Source organism: Odocoileus virginianus, chromosome 2 (assembly GCF_023699985.2).
Source record: "Odocoileus virginianus isolate 20LAN1187 ecotype Illinois chromosome 2, Ovbor_1.2, whole genome shotgun sequence".
Taxonomy (NCBI): Eukaryota; Metazoa; Chordata; class Mammalia; order Artiodactyla; family Cervidae; genus Odocoileus; species Odocoileus virginianus.
In genome coordinates, this window is record NC_069675.1 from 92,948,586 (window position 1) to 92,970,249 (window position 21,664).

Genomic DNA, 21,664 nt, shown 5'->3' on the forward strand with positions numbered 1-21,664 from the left:
GAGATCAGTCCTGGGTGTTCATTGGAAGGACTGATGTTGAAGCTGAAACTCCAATACTTTGGCCACCTGATGCGAAGAGCTGACTCATTTGAAAAGACCCTGATGCTGGGAAAGATTGAGGGCAGGAGGAAAAGGGGACAAGAGAGGATGAGATGGTTGGATGGCATCACTGACTCAATGGACATGAGTTTGGGTAGGCTCTGGGAGTTGGTGATGGACAGGGAGGCCTGGTGTGCTGCAGTTCACGGGGTTTCAAAGAGTTGGACACGACTGAGCAACTGAACTGAACTGAACCATTAACTGGTCCTTAACAGCTCATTATCCTTCTATAACACAATGTAGCTTTCACCAGCCATCTAACTTCCACTGTCTTTGTAGGCATTATTCTCTCCATGTGCCACATAGCACCAACCACAGTATTTTCCTCCACGAGGATAAATATCACCACACCATCAGTGAAATCATTAGCATTTGAGCCACTACCTTGTTTCAAGGACTTTCTTTGTTCCACCAGGAGGGCATCCTCTTTGCCTGCTGGGCAGTGGGTGCATCAGTCAAAATGTTTGTGGATCAGCAGTCTGGCACAGCTCAGCTTCAGAGTCTCACAAGGTGATGTAATCAAGGTATCCAGGGCTGCAGTCTCACCTGAGAGTTGACAGGGGAAGAATCTGCTTCTGAGCCCACATGATTATCGGCATCATTCTGTTCCTTGCAGGCTGCTGGATTGAGGGCCCCAGTTTCTTGCTGGCTATTGGCTGCAGGCTACTCTCAGCTTTTTACTGAGTGATTTTCTCCATAAGGCAGCTCACAACATGGCAGTTTGTATCCTCAAAGCCAGAAAGAGAGAGTCTCCTAGTTAGATGGTTTACAACTTATGTAACATAATCACAAACACCATAAAATCTTTGCCTATTCGACTGGTTAGAAGCAAGTCAGGTCCTGCCTACATTCAGGGAAGAGGATCCCACAAGCCCATAGACTTGTGAGGTGAGGATTATGGGGGCCACTCTAGAGTCTGTTTACACAGCTTCCTTGTTGATCAGCAGCTCTAATGAGCTGTCCCAAAACTTCACTCTGCATGAAATACAAGCCTATGGGAGGCAGCTGGCCTGGCCTTGGTGATTTTTCCAGCCCTCCTTTCCTCCCCTAGCTCAAAAGTTCCTTCCTTTCATTGAGAGCCTGCTTATTCCATCAGCACATCACACTTACACTGTAGGTGATCTGAATCCCAGCAGATGCAGCCAGGATCTTCTCTACATCCTGTTACATGGTGTTTGAGCATGAGAATGACATGACTGACCAAAGTTTCTGCTAACTTGTAATAACAGCTTTATTGAGATAAATTCAAATACTATATAATTCATGCATTAAAAGTATACAATGCAATGGCTTTTAGTATATTCATAGAGTTGTGCAATCACTAATTTTAGTATATTTTCATTATCTCAAAAAGAAAGTCCACCTGCCTTAGCCATTACCCCCAATTCTTGCACCAGCCCCCCGCCCCCGCCAAGCCCTAGACAACCACCAATCTGTTCTCTCACTATATAGATTTGCCTATTGTGAACATTTTATATAAATGGAATCATATGTGATCTGTCTTTTTCACTTAGCATGGCTTCAAGGTTCATCCATGTTAATCGACGTATCAGTATTTCATTTCTTTTTATATTCCATTGTGTGGATATACCACATTTTATTTATCCATTCATCAGTTAATGCACACTGGGTTATTTCTACTTTTTGGATATTATGAACATTTGTGTACCAGTTTTTTACATGGACATATGCTTTCATTTCTCTTGGGTATATACCTAGGAATTGTTGGGTCATATGGTAACCCTATGTTTACCTTTTAAGGTACTGTTTTCTAAAGCGGTAGTACATTTTATATTTTCACAAGCAGTGTTTGAGGGTTCCAGTTTCTCCACCTCCTCACCAACCCTTGTTATTGTCTATCTCATTTGTTATAGCCATTCTCATGGGTGTGCAGTAGTATCTTATTGTGGTTTTGATTTACATTTTCCTGATGGCTAATTATATTGAGCATCTTTCCACATGCTTATTGGCATTTGTATATCTTCTTTGGATTCAGACCCTTTTCCCATTTTAAAATTGGGTTTACAATAACTTTTTGATATATTACAGAAGAATCTATGTTAATTGAAGAAAACTTAGAAGCTATGCATAACCATATTAAAAATAAGAGATGCCATTTAGCAAGCATATATTACACACACTGTGCTGAACTTCCATGCTTGCCCTAAGTCACACCGGCAGAAATAACAACAGCTAATGTTTACTGAGCTACTGTTAGGTACTAGGCCTTCTTCCATGTGTCATCTCACTTAATCTTCCCAGCAGTCTTTCTGAAGAGGGTGCTATTTTCAGCACACTTATCTTTCAAGAAAGAAACTGAGGCTCATAGACATTAATTAAAGTGCTCATCTACACATAGCTTGCTGGTGGCAGAAGGAGAGTTTGGACTCAGGTAGTCAAAAGTTCCTAGCTTTTGCACTCAACCCCCACCCTGTGCATTTCTGAATACAGAGGTTCTGAGCAGAACGAACCATTGTATTATATTGTCTCTTGTTCTCTTTCAGTAAAATAGCTAAGTAGCTTCTTTGATACTTAATGCAAAACGGCAGAAATTTCCCTCGGAGATCCCTGAAGATTTAGAAATGCATTAATTTTCACTGACCCTGTTTCTCTTCTGTTCTTCTGTTTCTCTCTTTTTCTTCCATAAGCTGTGGGAAGACAGTAACAAATCTTTCCATACTCTGATGTTACTGCAGAATGAATTCGAAAGTTGTCAAAGATGACTTATACTACTTGTTTGTACGTCCAAGAATCATTCAGAGTAACACAGGACATAGAGCCTCCATTCTGTGGGAGGCAGAAGAGAGATTTTCTGTGGTTCTGACTTGCAGGGTTTCACAGAACTGGCTTCGGCCGTCTTTGATCAAATGACTTAACCTTTTAACTCACCTCATGGTGCGTGGCACAGAGAAAAGGATCTGGGAGTAAAAAGATGAGACAACTCCATTTCCCAGCTTTGTACTTGTGTGGTCTTGGGCAAGTCTCTTTACCTCGAGAGGCCTAATTTTGCCCAGATACAAATGAAATAGGTTGGACCCAAGGCTCTTGAAGGTTTCTTCTGGCTTTGATGTTCTGTATTCTGTGCCTACCTCCGAGTCATAAAGAATGGGCATTCAGGTGATGTTTCTCACAAAGCCATAATTTTGTTGTTGAAAAACAAATGAATCTTAGGTAGGGCTTTCAAGGGGAAACTGTATGATGCCTGGAAGGATGTATGGGGAATAAGATGCACTGCTATTTCTAGGAAGAAGATGGGCGTGGCGGGGCGCTGATGGGGGTGTACGGGCAGCGGAGCATCCTTGCAGGCGGAGACCGCGTCTGAGGGCTTGTAGCGGAGGCCGAGGCCAGGGAGGACCTGGGCTGCAGCGACTGCGCACTGGCGCTCCCAGCCGGCCGATTTGCGTGTCTCCGCCTCTGCGATGAGTTGATTGGGGAGTGTAGTACGATTCCGCGCGCCGATTGGCTGAGCTGCCCGCCGCTCAGACCCCCCCCACCCCCCCAGGAGCGGACGGTTCCTACTGCGGCTGGGCACCGGCTCCTCTCCCGCGTCGGCCCGCGCTCCAGCTGCGCCCGGCCCGGCCCTGGCCCGGCTCGGCCCGGCTCCAGCCTCCGAGCGAAGGCGCCGCTGCCGCCTGGGCCGTTCCCAGGGCCATGAGGAGGCGGCGGCAGCCGCTGCGGCCCGCGTCAAGGTGACCGGCCGGGACTGCGGCGGCGGCGGCGGCGGCGGTGAGAGCGGGCGGTGAGAGGAGCGGCCGGCGGGGCGGGGCGGGACCCTGAGGGCCGGGCCGGAGAGCGCTGCAGGTGCGAGGGGCGGGACCCCGAGGCGGGGGTGCTTGCCGCCGAGCCGGGGAGGGGCCTCGGGGCGGGAGGCGGGGCTGCGGGGTGGTGATGGTGGGGTTGTTTCAGGCGGTGTGGGGGGCACCGGGGCCGGGCCGGGGGGCTTTAGTTGCGGGATGGGGATGGGGCTTTTGGTCTGGGGGACGGCAGGTGTGTGTGTGTGGGGTGGGGGTGTGGAGGTGGGGAAAGGCCGCAGGTGCGGGGGGCGGGGCTGGAGGAGGCAGTTAGGAAGGGCTGAGGGGCTGCAGGTGCGGGGGGGCGGGGCCGGGTGGGAACCTCAGGTTTACCAGGGGGAGGGGGCTGCGAGGTGAGGCCGAAGCTGCCGGACAGGCCGGGCCTTGAGGACACCACAGGTGCGAGGGGGGCGGGGCCAGGGGAGACCTGCAGGGGTGGGGGGGCGGGGCCCCGAGTGGTTGCAGGTCCGGAAGCGGGGGCCCCAGGTGAGCAGCGGGCAGAGGGTGAGTGAGGGGTCGCGGGGAGAAGGGAATGCCACCTTCTCCTCTGCCGGGATTTTTTTTTTTTGAGGGGAAGCAGGAGCTTTGGGCTCTCTGAGGATTCTGGAGACTTCGAGGGTTGCCGCCGCTGGGCCGGAAGGGCCAGCTCGGCCTTGCCTGTGCTCCTCCTGAGTCGGACTTGGGTCTCAGCTGCCCTGGTTATTAGGCCGGCGGCTTCCCCTATGCCTCGCAGTGGCCTGAAGTGGGGCGCCCTGGTTTTCGATGTCGGGGGGGCATTTTCGTGTCGCTGTTGCAGGGGGCATGCCTCGATTGGGACGTGGGGGAGGTGGGGCCCGTTGGCTTTCATTCTATCAGCTGTTAAGAAATGTGTGTGCTTGAAGAGTAGTTAGTGTGAAGCTGGAAGGGTGGAAGGGTTCTTGGCCGACTGGCTCCTGGGACCTGGAGACTGCTGCAAATCTTAACAGTGGTGTCTCCAGAAGACTGAAGTGGCAGCCTGGTGAGGGGGCAGAACAGGAATGAGGGTTCAGAGGCTTTTGCCTCTTTGTTGCCTGGGAGAGTGTCTCAACTCTGAGCTTTGTTTCTTCCTATGCAAGGTGTGCATTCTGGTACCTGCCTGGTGTGCCTCTCAGGGGCCCTGTGAGGGTGGGATGGAACTGTGCTTACTGAGCATATTTGTGTAAAGCTATGAGTCTGCTGCCTCTGTGCTAGTGGGCAGGTTGTGTTTGGAAACTGAGGGTCGAAAGAGGAGGGTGTTTTTTTTTTTTAATTTAATCAATCAACTTACTTTTGTCTTTGCTGGATCTTCGCTGCTGTGTAGGCTTTTCTCTAGTTGCAGTGAGTGGGGGCTACTCTTCATTGCGGTGCGAGGGCTTCTCATTGCGGTGGCTTCTCTTGTTGCAGAGCACGGGCTCTAGGGCCTGTGGGCTTCAGGAGTTGTGGCTCTCCAGAGAGTTGTGGGCTCTAGAGCACAAGCTCAGTCATTGGGTTGCACGTGCTTAGTTGCTCCGAGGCATGTAGGATCTTCCCAGATCAGGGATAGAACCAGTGACTCCTGCAGTGGCCGGCGGATTCTTTACCACTGGTGTGCCACCAGGGAAGCCTGCGGAGGGGATTTTAATCGGTAGACCGCTTTCTTGTTCGAGGTGGGGCTGAGGTCGGTAGTGGGGATGAGGTTTGTGGTGGGATGGTGACTCCTGCTGCCTGTGAGGCCTGTGAGGGAGCTGTAGCCGATGGAAAGCACCGGAACATTTAATTGTTTGCTGACCTTTAGACCCCAACTCCAGTGAGGACTCTGAATTGGAACATGAAGCTTAGACTTGAGTCTTATGGAATTTCCCCTCCCCATCCAAGTATGAACACTGGTTTTTATCACATTCCAGAAGGAAGACACCCAAAAGAGGGGAATGCCAAAACTTTGTTAGGTTTCCATGTGATGGAGAGAGGAAAGCAAAATGATGGGACTCCCTCCTATTTGGAAGAGTATCCCATAGCCAAGCGTGTGACCTCTCATTGCCTCTGCTCATCAGCAGTGTGACCAGTTCCTCCCACCTGTGTTGCATGGACAGAAGAGCGGCAGGAGGAGGCTTCTCCTGCATGAACCTGCACTTTTCTTCATTTCAGGCACTGTGGGACTTTGGGGAACCAACTGCCATGGTGCTGGCCTCTCTCACTGCCACTTGGTGTGGCATGACCCAGTTGCATCATGGGGATGTCGTCTCAGATGTGGGTCCTTCCTGGGGCCTGTGCTCGTGTGGCAGGACCCAGAGGCTCTACAGGTAGCACGTGTGAATCATCCTGTACTGTCCTGGCAGAAACTGTGTACATGACTCAGAGAGTGCTGTGCTCTGGCTAATGATCGTGCTCTGGGGGTTCAAAGGAAAGCCCAAACTCAGTGGCCCACGAGAGCTAGAAAATGTGTTGGGTGATGAGAGGATTGGCTTTTTGGTTGGTGTTGTTTGAGTGACAGCGTCCAAGGTTGAGAGAGAAACTTCATTAATGGAAAATATCGCATCCAGGGTTCTCTGTGATATGGCTCCAGTCTGCCTTTTAAACTTGATTTTCCTTTTCAGCGTGGAGGGTAAGAGCTCTGGCTCGGAAGTCAGACAGAGCCACCTTTGAAGCCTCACACACCAGTTTCTTGACTTCTCAGAGCTTTAGTCTCATTATTTGTAAAACATGGATAATCGTGCCCACCTTGAGAAGTTGCTATGAAGAGTAAACGTGGCTAGATATGTGAAGGCACCTGATGTATTAGGCCCTTGTTGTTGAGGTCTGTTTCTGCCCCTCCCTGACCACCCACCTTTCAACACAACAAAATAGCACGTCGCATGTAAGGAGAGCAGGACTGGTCATTTTGAGGTCTTTGCTTCTCGTGTGACCTCGATCAGGCCTTCCCTTGTCCAAGCCTCAGTTTTCTTAGCTGAGCGAGAATATGTGAACATCAGTCAAGAGTGATCCTAGGCTGGCATTCTGATCAGTATGTTTTCCTGCAGAGCAGGAGGGAGAACACTGATGACCCGTTATTTAGTTCTTCTTTTAAAAATACCTGTTGAGTGCTTTGCCTGGCACATAGTGAAAGTGAAAGTGAAAGCCGCTCAGTCCTGTCCGACTCTTTGCGACTCTTTGGGCTATACAGTCCATAGAATTCCCCAGGCCAGAATACTGGAGTGAGTAGCCTTTCCCTTCTCCAGGGGATCTTCCCAACCCAGAGATCAAACCCAGGTCTCCCACATTGCAGGCAGATTCTTTACCAGCTGAGCCACAAGGGAAGCCCAAGAATACTGGAGTGGGTAGCCCATCCCTTCTGCAGCAGATCTTCCCAACCCAGGAATCAAACCGGAGTCTCCTGCATTGCAGGTGGATTCTTTTACCAACTGAGCTATCAAAAAATACCTGTTGAGTGCTTTGCCTGGCACACAGTAGGTGCTCATTAAATACTTGTTGAAGGAAGGAATGAAGGACTTTCAGAAGAAGGTGTGGCATCTTATCCCTGCTGCTTATATGGATGTTGTATCTGTACCTTCAAAGTGCATTTTGTTTATTGAAGAAAAAAAAATGTTGCAATGGCTTTATCGTGAAATTAGTGAAACTCAACATGAAAGACAAGTTATTTCACAGTCCTATTTCACTGCAAATTAAGTTCACCCCGATTTTCACAAACGTGTTTTTTTTCATGGTTGCAGTCATATGTATGTGAACATTTGGAAAAGGCTTGGCAATAAGGAATTTCTTTAAGTGATGTTTTTATCTTATTTTTTTTAAGTTAAAAAAATCACACATAGTTTTTTTTGTTTTTTTTTGTTTTTTTAAATAAGTATTTTGAGGGGGGAAAATTGTAAAGTGTCTTTCTTGTTTCAAGCTTCCAGTTCCCAGTCTTCTCCATAGTGGTAACCACTATTAGCATTTTCTTGTTTGTTATATATTCTTTCTCTTACAGAAAGAATAGCATCCTATACATACTTTTGCTCCTTTATTTATTTACTTGATTTCTTTTGGAAATTGTCCCAGCATTGGAAAATGTTCTAATTGGTACATACAGTTCCTGCTTAATAGATGTTTTTTTTCACCGATGCCTTGAGCACAATTTTGTGTCTCCACTCTCCCCCACCCTCCATGATGTTTACTCAGTAATGGTCAGCAGCCATTGTTTAGAAGACTAACAAGAGACAGTCCTTGTTATTCTCTAGGAAAGAAAAGGCTCCGGTTCCAGTGAACAATAGACTAAAGGGCAGTCCATGTATCTGGATGCAAGGCAGACACAGAAAGAGAAAGGAAAAGGGATTTGTTCACTAGTAATTGAAAACTGATTTTCCATTCAGCCCATGATTCAAAGTCCAGCTGTCACTTACCGGCAGTATGACTTGGGGCAATTTACCTCATCTTTCAGTTTCCTTATCTGTTAAATGGATGATGATAATAGGATCTGCCTTTTGGGGCTTTTTGTGAAGAAGAAACGAGATCATGTGTGGGAAGTACTTGCAGGAATAGGTCGTGGTAGATGCTCCACAAGGGGTAGTTGTTGGGTTATTAATAATCTTTGTTAGCAGACACTTACTGTGTGGTGGAGGGTGAGCCACAGGAGATGCCCAAAGTCCTTGCCCTCACGAGGTGCTCACATGCTCTGCAGGGAGACCGGCACACAGGTCACTGAAGCCAGAACAGGGCCCAGGGGTGCGGAGTTGGGCAGCGTGGGCGTCATGGAGGCAGGAAACGGTGACTTCTTCCTCTGTGCTTTGGGAATGGCTTGCCACCTCCTCTGAAACCCACTCAATTCTTCTGCAAGTGACCACTCCTGTCTGTGCTACCTTGGCATTCCTGTGTGTGTAACCTGGATTGGAGCGTGCACCTCGCTATCGCACACATTGTTTTCTGCCCCTGTCTCCTCTCTGCACATGGAAAGTCTCCTACTTTCTTTGCTCCTGTGCTTCCAGGGTAGACCATTGGTGGACCTTGTGATGAACCTCTGCTCAGACAAGTCATGCTATCAAACGCTGGCACACTCTTCTTGATAGGTCTTCAGGTCTCTGATGAAACCCAGACTCTGGACTCTGTTGCTTCATTCCCCAGGTACTTGAGTGCTGACCGAGACACACGTGTGCCGTCTGCCAGCTGTAGGTTTTGGGTTGAATGGTGGTACTTGTCCTACCGAGTTGTGGGAGAGGAAAGAATTATTTGCTCCAGGTAGTCCAGGGCAAGATGGGGAAACGGAAAGAAGAATGAGTCTGAAAATGAACTGCTCACACTTGCTGAAGCCACCTCCCGCTTCCTCCGAAGTGTGGCTGCTGACCCTTCCTTTGAGGGGGGCTAGTGGAGGAGCAGGCCTCAGGGAGCCGAGTAGGTGGTCTGTAGATGCTGTGATGAGGGATGGGGAGCAGTGTTTGGGTTGGCCTCTGCGAGGGGCATCCTGGGGCATTTCTGGGGCCACCTCCTTCCTGTGGGCATTCATCCAGCAGCCTCGCTGTGCTCTTGCTTTGGGCCCAGCCGTTTGCTGAGTGCCAGGCCTGTGGAGATGGAGGAGTTGTGTTCTACCCTCGGGGAGCTGATGGTTAGTGGAGGAGCAAACAGAACGTGACCAGAAGGGGATTGGTGATGACAGAGGACCCCAAGTGATGTGGCCAAGCAGATTCCAACTCTAGGCCCACACCTGGGTTCCGATTCTGACTCGCCCACACACAATCTCTGTGACAGGCGTCTTCCCCATTGTTAGTCTCAGTGAACTGATAAGAAAATGGGAATGGCAGGGTTACCTGCCTGGAGGCTGTTGTTGAAGATTCAGTGAAATAATGCTGTGGGCTGCTCAGCGCAGTGCCTGACTAGAAGCTGATGCTTACGGAGTCCTCTTTGTACTTAGTTATCCTTAGTGTTGGGGCAGCGCCAGGAAGCCCCTGTTCGGCTGTTTTCTCTCGGTTTCAGTGTAGCGGTGATGGTGCCAGTCAGTGCTGAAGGTGAAGGTGATGGCCACGGTGTCCGAAAAACCAGCTCTGAGGTCACAGAGTGCTCAAGGAGTCCTCGGGACTTTCCACACGGGCCCACAAGTGATTCTTCTCCGTTTTCTGTTCAGGGTCTTCTCACAGGTGGTTCCAGCCCAGCACCGCCCCGAGCCCCTTCTCTTTGATCCCCTGCACTGGTCAGTTCCATGGCTTTTCCCCACAGGAGGCATGAGTCCAGCTTGTCTCACCTGCACTTTCTGAGGAGAGCAGAGACTGAGCAGACGCAGAGAGGCACATCCCGCCCCCCACCAACCCATCGTTTTGCAGAGCTTTCAGGTCCATTGTGTTCTTTACAGGAGACTTACCACCTGAGCGGACGGGGCAGCACTTACAGCAGACCCCGGAGTCAGGCCTGTGCGGGTCTGTGTCCCGACCCCACTTGCAAGCCCTGTGGCTTCAGACGGGTGACCACCGCTGTTTCCTCGTCAACACAGGAAGCGCGAAGATACTTGCCTCCCCCTGGTTCTTACCTGACTTTGAGGAGATGAGAGGAACAGGGCTTGGCATAGTGCTCGCACGTCATGAGCATCCAGTCAGGGTGAGCTCGAACAGTGTTCTGTTAACCTCTTGACATCCAGGGCTGTCAGGATGCGTGTTTTGGGGGGATGCTCACTTATCGCCTATGAGTTATGTGAGTTATTGCACATGGAATGTGTGGAGAGGGTGGTGCAGGCTGCTGGGAGCACCCAGGGTGGCACGCATTACTCAGCCTGCCTTGGGACTGTGCACGCAAGCCTGGACTCCCACAGAAGCAGAAGATGCTGGTGAATGGGAGGATGGAGTCAACCCCGTGGGTGGGCCCTGTCTCAGACCCGTCCAGGAACTGAAGGCTGGTTTCCCAAGTTCTTGCTGTTCCACTGTTCTGTGATTCCATGTAAATAATGGGACTTTAGTATAAACTCATATATAATATAAACTCATGCAACGTTATACTTTTCCCTCATTAGGATTTAAATGTTTTTATTATCTGATTGTATTTTAAGGTTAAGACAGTTACTTGAGTAATCGGAAGAAAATGTAAATATTTGGTCTCAACCGTCAAAAGTTTCCTTGAAAAAAAAGTTCCCATGAAAATCATCTTATTAGAGACAAAAGAAAGAATGATGAATAATTAAGTTTGTATTTATTGAATACAGTAATTCTCACCCACTCTTGTATGAGCTTGATAAGTAGGTCAGGGGAAATCTGTGCTTTTGATACATTTCTGAGTTACTAAATATTTATGGAAAACAAGTTAGTGAATTCTGGAGAATTTGGTGTGTCGCTTTTTGCGGCAATAAAACCTGTTATGTGGAATTAGGGACTTTCACTGTGTTGCTATTTCTTGTTCTGTGCCCTCTCTATAGCTTTGTTTTTTTTTTTTCCCTCTCTAGGCACCATATCTCTAGCACTTTGAGTCCACTGGCATCTAGGGTTGTTCCCACTGGGTTCCCACAGCACCCTGGTATAGCGGGTAATAACACTGTGTGACCGGCCTCAGCTTCCCCTCACCCCGCTACTTTGCAGAGTCAGAGTCTGCATTTTTTCTGTCCACCACACTCAGGGCCTCGCCCAGGGCTAGTAACCGGCAGCCAGAACAATCTGATCTGAGTGTAGTATTCCCTCTGCTTAAAACCGCGCAGTAGCTTCTGGTTTCTCTTAGAAAAAAGCCAGATGGTTTACATGGCCCGCAGGTGTAACAGCTTGCTCTTCAGTGTAACAGTGAGTCACGTCTGTGCCCCCCACCCCAGTACAGCGTGTGCAATCCTGTCACGCCACGGACTGTGGCTTCTCTGCCCACCATCCGGTGGGCCTGGCACAGCTTCCGGCACATAGTAAGTAGTCCATAAATGTTTGTTAAATGGACACATAGAATGAAGGGCGAGTGCCCAGTGACTGATCTGAACCTGTACAACGAGAACGCTGTTAGATCTGAGGTCCCTTCAACATAAAACATTTCAGCACTTTACAAAGTCGCTGACACCTTGTCTTTTAGCCTCATATTGATTCTGTGGGGTAGGTGGGGGTTGACTTTGGTGTTTGGAAGAGAAATCTGAAGCTCAGATAGGGTGAACAAATTGCCCGAGATGGAGCTATGGGAGATGCAGAGGGCTCCTTGAGTGTCTTTTCTCACAGCCTGGGCTGCCTTGAGGTGTGGTTTCTGATACACATTGGAAGGGCCACAGGTGAGGTTGGTATATAGATTCATGGAGAAAAGGTACTTGCAGCAGTTCCTCTTGGTTTTAGTTTCTTTTTCCTGATAATTTGAAAAGTTGGGTTCAATTTGGGACGATGAGCTTGAGGTCTGAGATCAGGAAACACTGATCTTTCTTGTAAACAGCGAAGGTATAGGTGCTGATTGGTTGGTGACTAAGATTAGAATTTGTTCTTTTAGGGAAAATTTTTGAAGAGTAGAAGTTACTTGCTGACTGATATGTAGCATTGTTGTCATTGTTTAGTCACTGAGTCATGTCCAACTCTTTGCGACCCTATGGACTGCACCATGTCAGGCTTCCTTGTCCATCACTAACTCCTGGAGCTTGCTCAAACTCATGTCCATCGCATCAGTGATGCCATCCAACCATCTTACCCTCTGTGGTCCCCTTCTCCTGCCCTCAATCTTTCCCAGCATCAAGATCTCTTCTAATGAGGTGACTGTTTGCCTCAGGTGGCCAAAGTATTAGAGCTTCAGCTTCAGTCCTTCCAATGAATATTCAGGACTTTTTTCCTTTAGGATTGACTGGTTTGACTTGCTTGCAGTCCAGGGGACTCTGAAGAGTCTTCTCCAGCACCGCAGTTCAAAAACATCCATTCTTCAACACTCAGCCTTCTTCATGGCCCAACTCTCACATCCATTCGTGACGACTGGAAAGCCATAGCTTCGACTATGTGAACCTTTGTCAGCAAGGTGATGTCTCTGCTTCTTAATACACTGTTTAGGTTTGTCATAGCTTTCCTTGCAAGGAGCAAGTGTCTTTTCATTTCATGGCAGCAGTCACCATCCGCAGTGATTTTGGAGCCCAGGAAAAGAAAATCTGTCACTGTTTGCACCTTCTGTTTGCCATGAAGTGATGGGATCGGATGCCAGGGTCTTAGTTTTTTGATTGTTGAGTTTTAAGCCAACTTTTTCACTCTGCTCTTTCATGATCGTCAACAGGCTCTTTAGTTCCTCTTCGCTTTCTGTGACTTTTTACGACCCTATGGACTGTAGCCTGCCGGGTTTCTCTGTCCATGGCATTCTGCAGGCAAGATTATTGGAGTGGGTTGCCATGCCCTCCTCCAGGGGATCTTCCCGGCCCAGCGATCAAACTCTCATCTCTTACATCTCCTGCATTGGTAGGCAGTTTCTTTACCATGAGCGCCACCTGGTAAGCCCTGATATGTAGCATTATTTTTATGTTTTCAAAAGATGCTGGTTGCTTCAGTTAGCCTGTTTCTCTAATTTATCTCTGGGTGTACCTGCCATGGGGCTCTTTGGAAGTGAGCAGTGCTGCAGCGTTTGTACTTATCAGATATAGTGTCAGTCGGATCTGAAGGTTAGAGGTCATCAAGGCTGCTCTTCCCACTTTCCACATGAGAGTGGATGGACTTTGTCAGGGTTTTCAGACTCAGGCGTCCTGATTCTCCACCTGTAAAACCTGTGGACTTCCATTGTGTGTTGCAATTTCTCAGCAGCTGCCTGCCTTTCACGTAGTGTTGCTCATAGACCATGTCCATTAGGAAGCATTTATCTCTGGTGAAAACCTCAGCTTCAGGGTCCCCCAGTGAATCTGCAGTGTGACTGTAGGGAACAGGAGCTAAGGCCTAACTTGGTGTCCAGCTGCTGTTTTCAGTGACGTTGGCTGGCTGAGAAAAGGCAGTGCCTCTTGTGGTCTGTTAGCAATATATATGTTGATCTCAGGGGACTTTGTCATGATATTAGTTGCTGAGAGATTGTTGGAACTTACTTTTATCAATATAGCCAGCATACTTATGGAACCTGGAGAGCAGCCTGATATAGGAAGATCACTGGGTATGAAGTCAGAAAGCCAAGTGTGTTAGTTTGCCCTGACATCTGCTTTCCAAGGAAACAGGAATCTTCCCAATGTGTTTGCATCCTTTCTTCAGTAGGAAAGCCCCAGTTTTAAGATCTTAGGTTGCCTTGCGAGGGTTGTGTTAGAGTAGACTGTTGTTGTTGTTCAGTTGCTCAGTTGTGTCCAACTCTTTGTGACCCCATGGACTGCAGCATGCCAGGCTTCTCTGTCCTTCACCATCTCCCGGAGCTTGCTCAAACTTGGGTCCATTGAGTCGGTGATCCCATCAAACCATCTCATCCTCTGTCGTCCCCTCCTCCTCCTGCCTGCAGTCTTTCCCAGCATCAGGATCTTTACCAAGAGTAAAGACAGTTGGATGTTATTACAGTATTGTACCAGTCACCAAAGGCAGCCTTATTCCTTGTTCTTCCATTTTCCAGACCTACCTGCCTGCTAGTCCATCTGTTCATCTGTCCGTCCATCCATCATCTACCCGCTCACCCTCACGTGCATCCAGTTGTTGTTCAGGGCCTGCGGAGTGCAAGAACTGATCTGAGTGTGGGGCTGCAGCAGAGGAAAAAGACAAGTCTGGGCCTTGCTGCCTTTTGGCTTACGGTCTGGTAGAGGCATGAAAGTGTAAAAATAAGTCCAAAATAATAACAAATAAGTGTAGGAAAGGTTCATTACAGCACTGACAGTGGCTACAAAAGAAGAGTACAAGGTGCTCAGAGGTTTTACCTGGCTGGGCAACCAGAGACAGCTTCCCAGAAGAAAGGAGTTGGGGTTAGCCAGAAGAGGTGGCTGCAGGTGGAAACAGTACACTGTTTGGAGTCAGAAAACCTGGGTTCCTGCTCTGAGTCACTTAGTTTTGTGAGCCTTGAGAGGGGCACTTAATTTCAGTCTCCTTTAAAGGTGATCATAATACTGACTTTGTGATATCTTACTGATTCAGGACCACTAAAATTAAAAAAAAAAAAAAAAAGACTGTTTCAAGTGCTGGGTTTCCCAGGTGGCACAGTGATAAAAAATCCACCTGCCAATGCAGGAAATGCAAAAGATGTGGGTTTGATCCCTGAGTCAGGGAGATCCCCAGAGAAGGAAGTGGCAACTCAGTCCAGTGTTTTTGTTTTATGTTTTGTTTTTTTTGGCTGCGAGGCATGTGGGATCTTAGCTTCCCGACCAGGGATCAAACCTGCACCCCCTGCATTGCAAGGCAAAGTCTTAACCACTGGACTGGCAGGGAAGTCCCTCATTCCAGTGTTTTTGCCTGGAAAATTCCATGGACAGAGGGGCCTGGTGGACTACAGCCCGTGGGGTCGCAAAGAATCAGTTGATTGGCATGCAACTGAGCATGCCAGCATTTCAAGTGCTAGCAAAGATGTGGAGCAGCCAGAATGCTCACAACCTGCTGGTGGGTGTGTAGATTGGTTTAGCCAATTTAGAGAAGTGCTTGCCATCATCTAACAAAGCTGAACATTTAGTCAGCTATGGCCCGATAGTTCCACTCTTGGGTATCAACCCAGCATGAAGACATACGAATGTACCACATGGCGCCACTCAAAAGGGTTGCAGCAGCACCCCCTGTGATGGCCCAGGCTGGAAATAGTCCCGGTGTCCATCGGTATAGGGTGGACAGGAACAGGGTAAACTCCCACAGTGGGAAAACAGTAAGTGAACAACCATGAAAAATCAGGATGAATTTCGCAAACATAATGTTCATTCAGGCACAAAAGATCATGTCCTGTATGGCTCCATTCATTGAAAGTTTAAATAGACAGACGTAATCTCTGCTGTTGAAAACCAGAATGGTGGCCACCCGTGGGAGGCTGGTAGAGGTGGAAGGAGGTGTGGTGGGTTTTTAGAGGGGATTGTGGTGTTTTCGGCTCATCTGGGTGCTGTGACCTGGGTGTGTTCACTTTGTGAGACTCCTTTGACCTGTGCACTTGCATTGTGTTACTGTATGCATTCTTCTGCATGCATGTTGCATTTCCATGGGAAGTTTATTTAAAACACTGACGGAAGGAAGCTTATCAGTCATGCTCCACTCAAATTATTATTAATGGTGAGAATGGAAGGTTTTTTGTATTGATGAATAAAATAATCATTTTAACATATTTCATCTTTATCTCTTCCTTTGATCTTTGCATTTGTTTTGTAAGGTAATGAACATATTGGTACCTTAGAACATATATTTAATTTACAAATAAGCCTATGTATGTTAGAGGTAGTTGCTCAGTGTGTGTTCAGCTGTTACTAGTGAAGGACTGGAGAGTTTGATGAGCCATGGCTCAAGGTCATAACAGAAGGGGGAGCCCAAGCAGGGGCCTGGCTGCGGGAAGCAGGTGGTGAGGAGGGAGCCTCAGTCGGTTTGGGTCAGCAGCCTGTCTTTGGGTTGTTTTCTTGCTTCTGGCACATGAAGTGTGGGCTGGGGTGGGGGTGGCCTGAAGCCAGAGAGGGAAGCAGAGCCTGACCTCTGAGTGCCTTGGGCCGCAGGGACCCCAGGGGAAGGGCTGCGAGGAAGCTCTGGAAGTGGGAGGGCTAAGGGAAGGGGGCAAGCAGAGGAGACAGGAGGAGGAGGGGAGAATGAGGTCGTTATTGAGGCTGAGAGATGAGGGGCTGGTGAACTGTGTTCAGAGCTCAGCCATTAGGTCCTACTGACCTAATGGGTGGTGGGAAAGTGGTGTGGTGCGGGGGAAAGCAGCCTGGAGCTCAAGGGCCGAAGCTGTTTGGAAGACTGGGGAGAACTTTGGGTGTTCTTAGGCAGAGGGGAGAATCAAGAGAGTGGAGGAGGCTGAGGGTGCAAAGTGGGGTGCCGGGGGGAGGTGGCGGTGCCCTGGGTGGCCCTGGGTCTCAGGCGGACACCTCTTCCTCAGAGTTGGGAGTCGGGGGCCAGGAAACGATGCGGGAACTTCAGGTTAATGAGGGACCCGAGGGAGGTGGAGTCAGCTTTCCTCAGTGGAGGAGGTCATGAGGCTGCCCTCTTGGGGGTGGTGGGGGGTGCGGAGAGGGGGTGCTCTGGAGGAGGGGAGGCAGACCGGCCCCAGGCCCTCTGCAGTGACTATGCGGGATGCCTGTGCCGCGTGGGCTGCCTCCCTGGCCACTTGCTCTGAGGGCAGGGGTGTTTGTGCAGGGTACTCCTGAGTCTTTCCTGCGGGGCCCTGCCTGAGGTCTTGGCTGGGCTTTGCAGCTGCCGGAATACATCTTCCTGTGGAGTCCCCGGGAAGACCCTCCCGTGCTTCCACCAGCGTGTATCCAAAGCGTGCCAGGAAAGAGAATAGTAACCACAGAGATTTAAGTTAACTTCGGTGATTTTAGGGCAGGCTTTGCTACCCGATCGGCTAAATGGTATCGCATATTGATCTATGGGGAAGGCTTGTGACATTCCACAGAATAGGCTCAGAATCAGATCTTGTTGTACTATATTTGGTCTGACCTTGCTGAGCTTCGAAAAACAAGTCTTACCATCTGGAACATCGTGTAAACCGAGTTATCCCCCTACTTTTGCAGAGGCTCCTGTTTGGAAAGAGACCTGCTGGGACGGTTTATCCTGTTGGCCTGGGATTATGAAGCCCAGCATGTGTTCCTGGTAAGTGGGTTCACTGACCCTGGCGCCCTGTGCCCTCTTGAGCAGAGGGCCAGGGTGTGGCACCCAGAGCCGCGACTGGTACGGGTGAGCGGGTGCCGTTGCGGTCAGAGGAGCCTCCTGCCAGCGAGCCTGTGGGGCCGTGGAGGGCACAGGGGCCTTTGGGACTCAGGCGTCCTTGGTGAGCCACACCCAGAGGGTGTTTCAGGGGCTTTCTCTTGTCAGATGACTTGGGCTCTGGGGTTTTCACTACTGAGTCTCGGATCAGGGTGTTTTCCTTTCTCCTTCTCCTCCTCGTGCAAGACCTCTCGTCGGCACCCTGTTTCGCTGTCATCCTTTTGCTCCTGTTGGTCAGAAGATGAACAGCCTGTGTCATCCTCCCTACACTCCCTGGGGTGACTTGGGTGATCTCCTTTCTCCCAGCCTCAGTCAGGTCCTTGTCCCACCCCACAAACCTCTGCCCCCTCTCTCTCAATTTGGCTTCCCTCCTCACTTCAGGCTCTCTTTGCTACAGACCCCTCATAAGAAAGGGCCAGCCTGTGGTGTGAGTCACGCTTGGCCCTGGGAGGATGGGGGAAGGAATATGAAGGTGAGTGAGACATGATCGTGGTCTTCCAGAGACTATAATCTACTCATCAACCCCTGCCTTTCTGCCCACTTCCTCCCGCCCTCCTTGCTCCCTGAAGTTCTGCCCAGCCCACCTGACACCTTCTGAGAATGCTTTTCTGCAGTCCTGACTCACTTAAGCTCTCCTTCTTTTAAACTGTCATGACACTTGTTTCAGCCCCTTCTTATGGCCTTGGCCACAGTCTGCATTGCAGTGTGCTTTTTTTTGACCTCCCCCTTATCTCCTTGACTAGAAGTCAAGCGCTTTTAAGGCAGGGGCTGTGTCTTGCTCATTATTGTGTTCATGCAGTGCTTTGCTCCATGCCTTACACACAGTAGGTGCTCAATAAGTGTCACCAGACGGGAACCACCATGCACTCGCTCATGGTTCTCAGCACCCATCCCCTCTGCAGCCATGGTCCTCAGGTCTTGAGACAACATACGACCACAGGGGAATATCTGCCTAGAAGAATCCTAGATCTTATTCAGGTTGGAGTAGTCACAAAAATGTTAAAAGCTGAACTATTGCAATATTTTTCAGATTCTTCCTAGTACCTTACCCTTCTGTCAACCTACTTTCACAAAGTGGTAGAAGATAAAGTTTCTGATGCTTTCCTGCCAGGGCCCCAGGCTTCCTTGATTACAGTACAAGTAATTCATACAGTGCTTAGAAGAAGCAAGTTCCCTGAAACTTATGTATCAGAGGGATTGGTTCCTTTAAGGAGGTTGCTGGAAATAACTTGGTTTAAAGGTAAGAGCACGTGAGAAAACTGAGACTTGGAGATAAGTCATTTTCCCGAGATCACACAGCAAGTATGTGGCAGAGTTGAGTTTTGACTCTAGGTCAGTCTAGTTCTAGAAATGGGGTCCCCCTCCTCTGTGCTTTTGAGTCTGATGAGAACTGGATTCCATGGGCAGGGCTGCAGCTGCCTACTTGCTGCCTATGCCCTCGGAGGGACTGCTGCTAGATCTCACGGATCCCAGGGGGTCCCCACCCCACGTCTCAGCAGGAAGATCACAGTGTGCCAGCCCATTTCATGTGGGTCCCCTTCAACAGAGGCTATGAGTTGCCCAGGCTCGCCAGTGCTGCCGTAGCTCAAGCAATCTGCCATAAACACGGACTGTGTGAACCTGCACCCTCTAGCAGGGAAAGACACGTGACAGCCTTGTGGGGACCTGGCCAGTGAAAGAGGGAAGCCAAGCTTCACACTTGGAGCAGTGGGTTCTTTAAGACAGGATGGAAGGAGAGGATGTATAAGAACTTTATAAGTAGAGAATTCCTAGGAGGATGCAATTAAAGTGTACCAGAGGCTTGCTGGAACTAAAAAACATGGCTTTAATTGGTGGTTTGGAAGGCCCAGTAGAAGAAATGCCTCAAAACCCAGAAAAATAATAAAAAGAAATGAAATAATGAACTAAAATGTGAGATGCTGTTTGCAAGGAAAGGTCTTGGAGACCTTATCCAGGGGACCTGGCATGGAGTCATGGGAGTTCCAGAAAGAGAAAAAAGAATAGATAGAGAAGTAATAGAAGACAATAGAAGAAAATGTCATTGAATTGAATAAAGATTTGATTCTTCAGATTAAATGGATCCTTTCATCCCACACAAAAACCAACACTCAGACCTACTTTCTAGTAAAAGTCCTAAACTCCAAGAAGAAAGAAAAATCTTAAAATTTTGTAGGAAGAATGAACAGATTGTGGTCAAAGTAGAGAGAATTAGGCTGACATTGGGCCTCCTATATGCAGCCCTGGAGGCTGGAAGATGGTGGCCCGGCGTCTCCAGACTGTTCGAGGGAGAGGGCTGCAGTCCTTGCTGTGCCCGTTGAGATGTCACTCATGGTCATTGTGAAAGAAAGGCACTTCACACGTGTGAGGACATAAAGCACAAGTCATTTGGTAAGTGTGCCGAGGAAAACGTCCAGCGAAGTTCTCTAGCCGGAGGACAGTTAGAGCAGGGTCCCTGGGGTGGGGACACGGAGAATGAGGGGGCAGTGAGCAGCAGTGCGCCCTCTAGCTCACAGAGACTGATCTCACAGGATATTGCTACTGTGACATGGAATTTTTATTTTGTGTTATTAAGAACTTTTAAGATAGAGGAGAACTGTGTGAGAAAACATAATAGGCTGAAAATCTAAACCATCTCTGTAAAACCTAAGCCTTTGGGAGAATGGATAGGAGAGTTGGGAAATGAGTGTTCCACTTTTAAGAGACTTAAATAAACATAGGGAAGATAAAGACCAAGGCATTGTTATTTATGTGTGTTACAGAAAGACAAATAAAGGCTCAGTTTTGACTTTTGGGGATCAGAAGCTGTATTAGGGTTAGATTTTGTTACAGGTAGTAGATAACCCTGGAATAACAATGACTTAAACATGTAGGAGTTTATACCATTTCATGAAAGAGTAAAGAGGTTTGGTGTGATGGAATCAAAGTCATCACAGAGCCAGGTTCCTTATGTCTCACTGCTCTTGCTGCCATAGCAGATTGCCTCCTGACTCAAAATGGCTGCTTGAGCTCCGGTCATCACATCTGCATTCTAGAAGCCAGAAGGAGAAAGAGAAGAGGCATGCCTTTTCCCTTTCAGATACTTCTCAGAAGTCTCACACAGCACTAACGTTTACATCTCACTGAGCAGAGCTTAGCTACACCAAGCTACTAGGGACCATGGGGTGTGCTTAGCTAAAAATAGGAGTTTTCTTGCTGGAGAAGTAAAGGAGAAAGAAAGAAGTTGGGAATTTCTGCCTCAAAAGATCATCACTAGCAGAATGCAAATAAAAAAACAATAGTTTTCTGTTTTACTTTTTTAAGTGGCAAAATGTTAACAAAAATAGATAAAACCAGTGTTAGCAAGTGACTGAGGGAAATGAGTGCTCCCCGACACTGCTGTTGGGAGTATGAATTGTTTTAACTTTTGGGGAATATAATCTGAAAATATTGCATGAGTATTAAATATCCAAATCTGTCAACCCAGTAGCAAGTCCTGCAGAAGCCCCAATGCAAAAGACAGTACAAAGCTGTTTTCTGCACCATTATTTGTAGTGGCAAAAAGTGGAAGGGATGGGAACCCCCATCAGCCACATATTAGGAATTTATTAAAAAGCAGCCAGATCTCTCTTTGTTGGTGTGAGGGAAACCCGTGATACATCATCAGGTTTAAGAAAACAAATTGCAGGATAATTTGTCTCCAGCAGTGGTTGCAAACTGGTGACCTGTAGTGGTGAGTGCCAGGCCAGTGCTAAGTGCTTGTTACATAATTTTCTTCTCACAATGAACTTACAAGGAGGGGACTGTTGGATCGCCTCTTTTCAAAGGAGGAATTAGAAGCACAGAGACGAAGTGGCTTTCTTACAGTCACCTTGCCAATAGATCCTGGGCTCAGGAAGTGCCCAGGTCTCCAGAGCCTGAGCTCCTCCCAACTCAGCTGCCCTGCCCAGGAGCACTATCTAGTCTCCCCCTCCGATGCTTTTATGGCCAACTCAGTGCTTTCCAAATGTTCAAAATGGAGAGATTTAAGTGGCGCAGTTAGCCACTGGACCCATCTGTACTCATTCCATTACACCTGCAGCTTTGCCAGTGACATGATCTGCTGGGCCCCGCAAG

General features: G+C 48.6%; 1 protein-coding gene across 14 annotated transcripts in view; it reads left to right on the forward strand.

Moving 5' to 3' along the window:
- The first annotated feature begins 3,598 nt into the window (after positions 1 to 3,598).
- The window catches only part of RALGPS1 (Ral GEF with PH domain and SH3 binding motif 1), a 299,761-nt gene continuing 281,695 nt past the window's right edge, over positions 3,599 to 21,664 (forward strand). For 9 of the 14 annotated variants that reach the window (XM_070453043.1, XM_070453051.1, XM_070453056.1 and 6 more), the window contains exons 1-2: positions 3,812 to 3,900; positions 17,380 to 17,458. The gene's annotated coding sequence lies outside the window, so the exon portion shown is untranslated. Of the gene's footprint in view, positions 3,901 to 10,197; positions 10,419 to 17,379; positions 17,459 to 21,664 lie in introns of those variants that run through there. The other 5 variants (XM_070453045.1, XM_070453044.1, XM_070453046.1 and 2 more) reach the window with 5 other exon arrangements.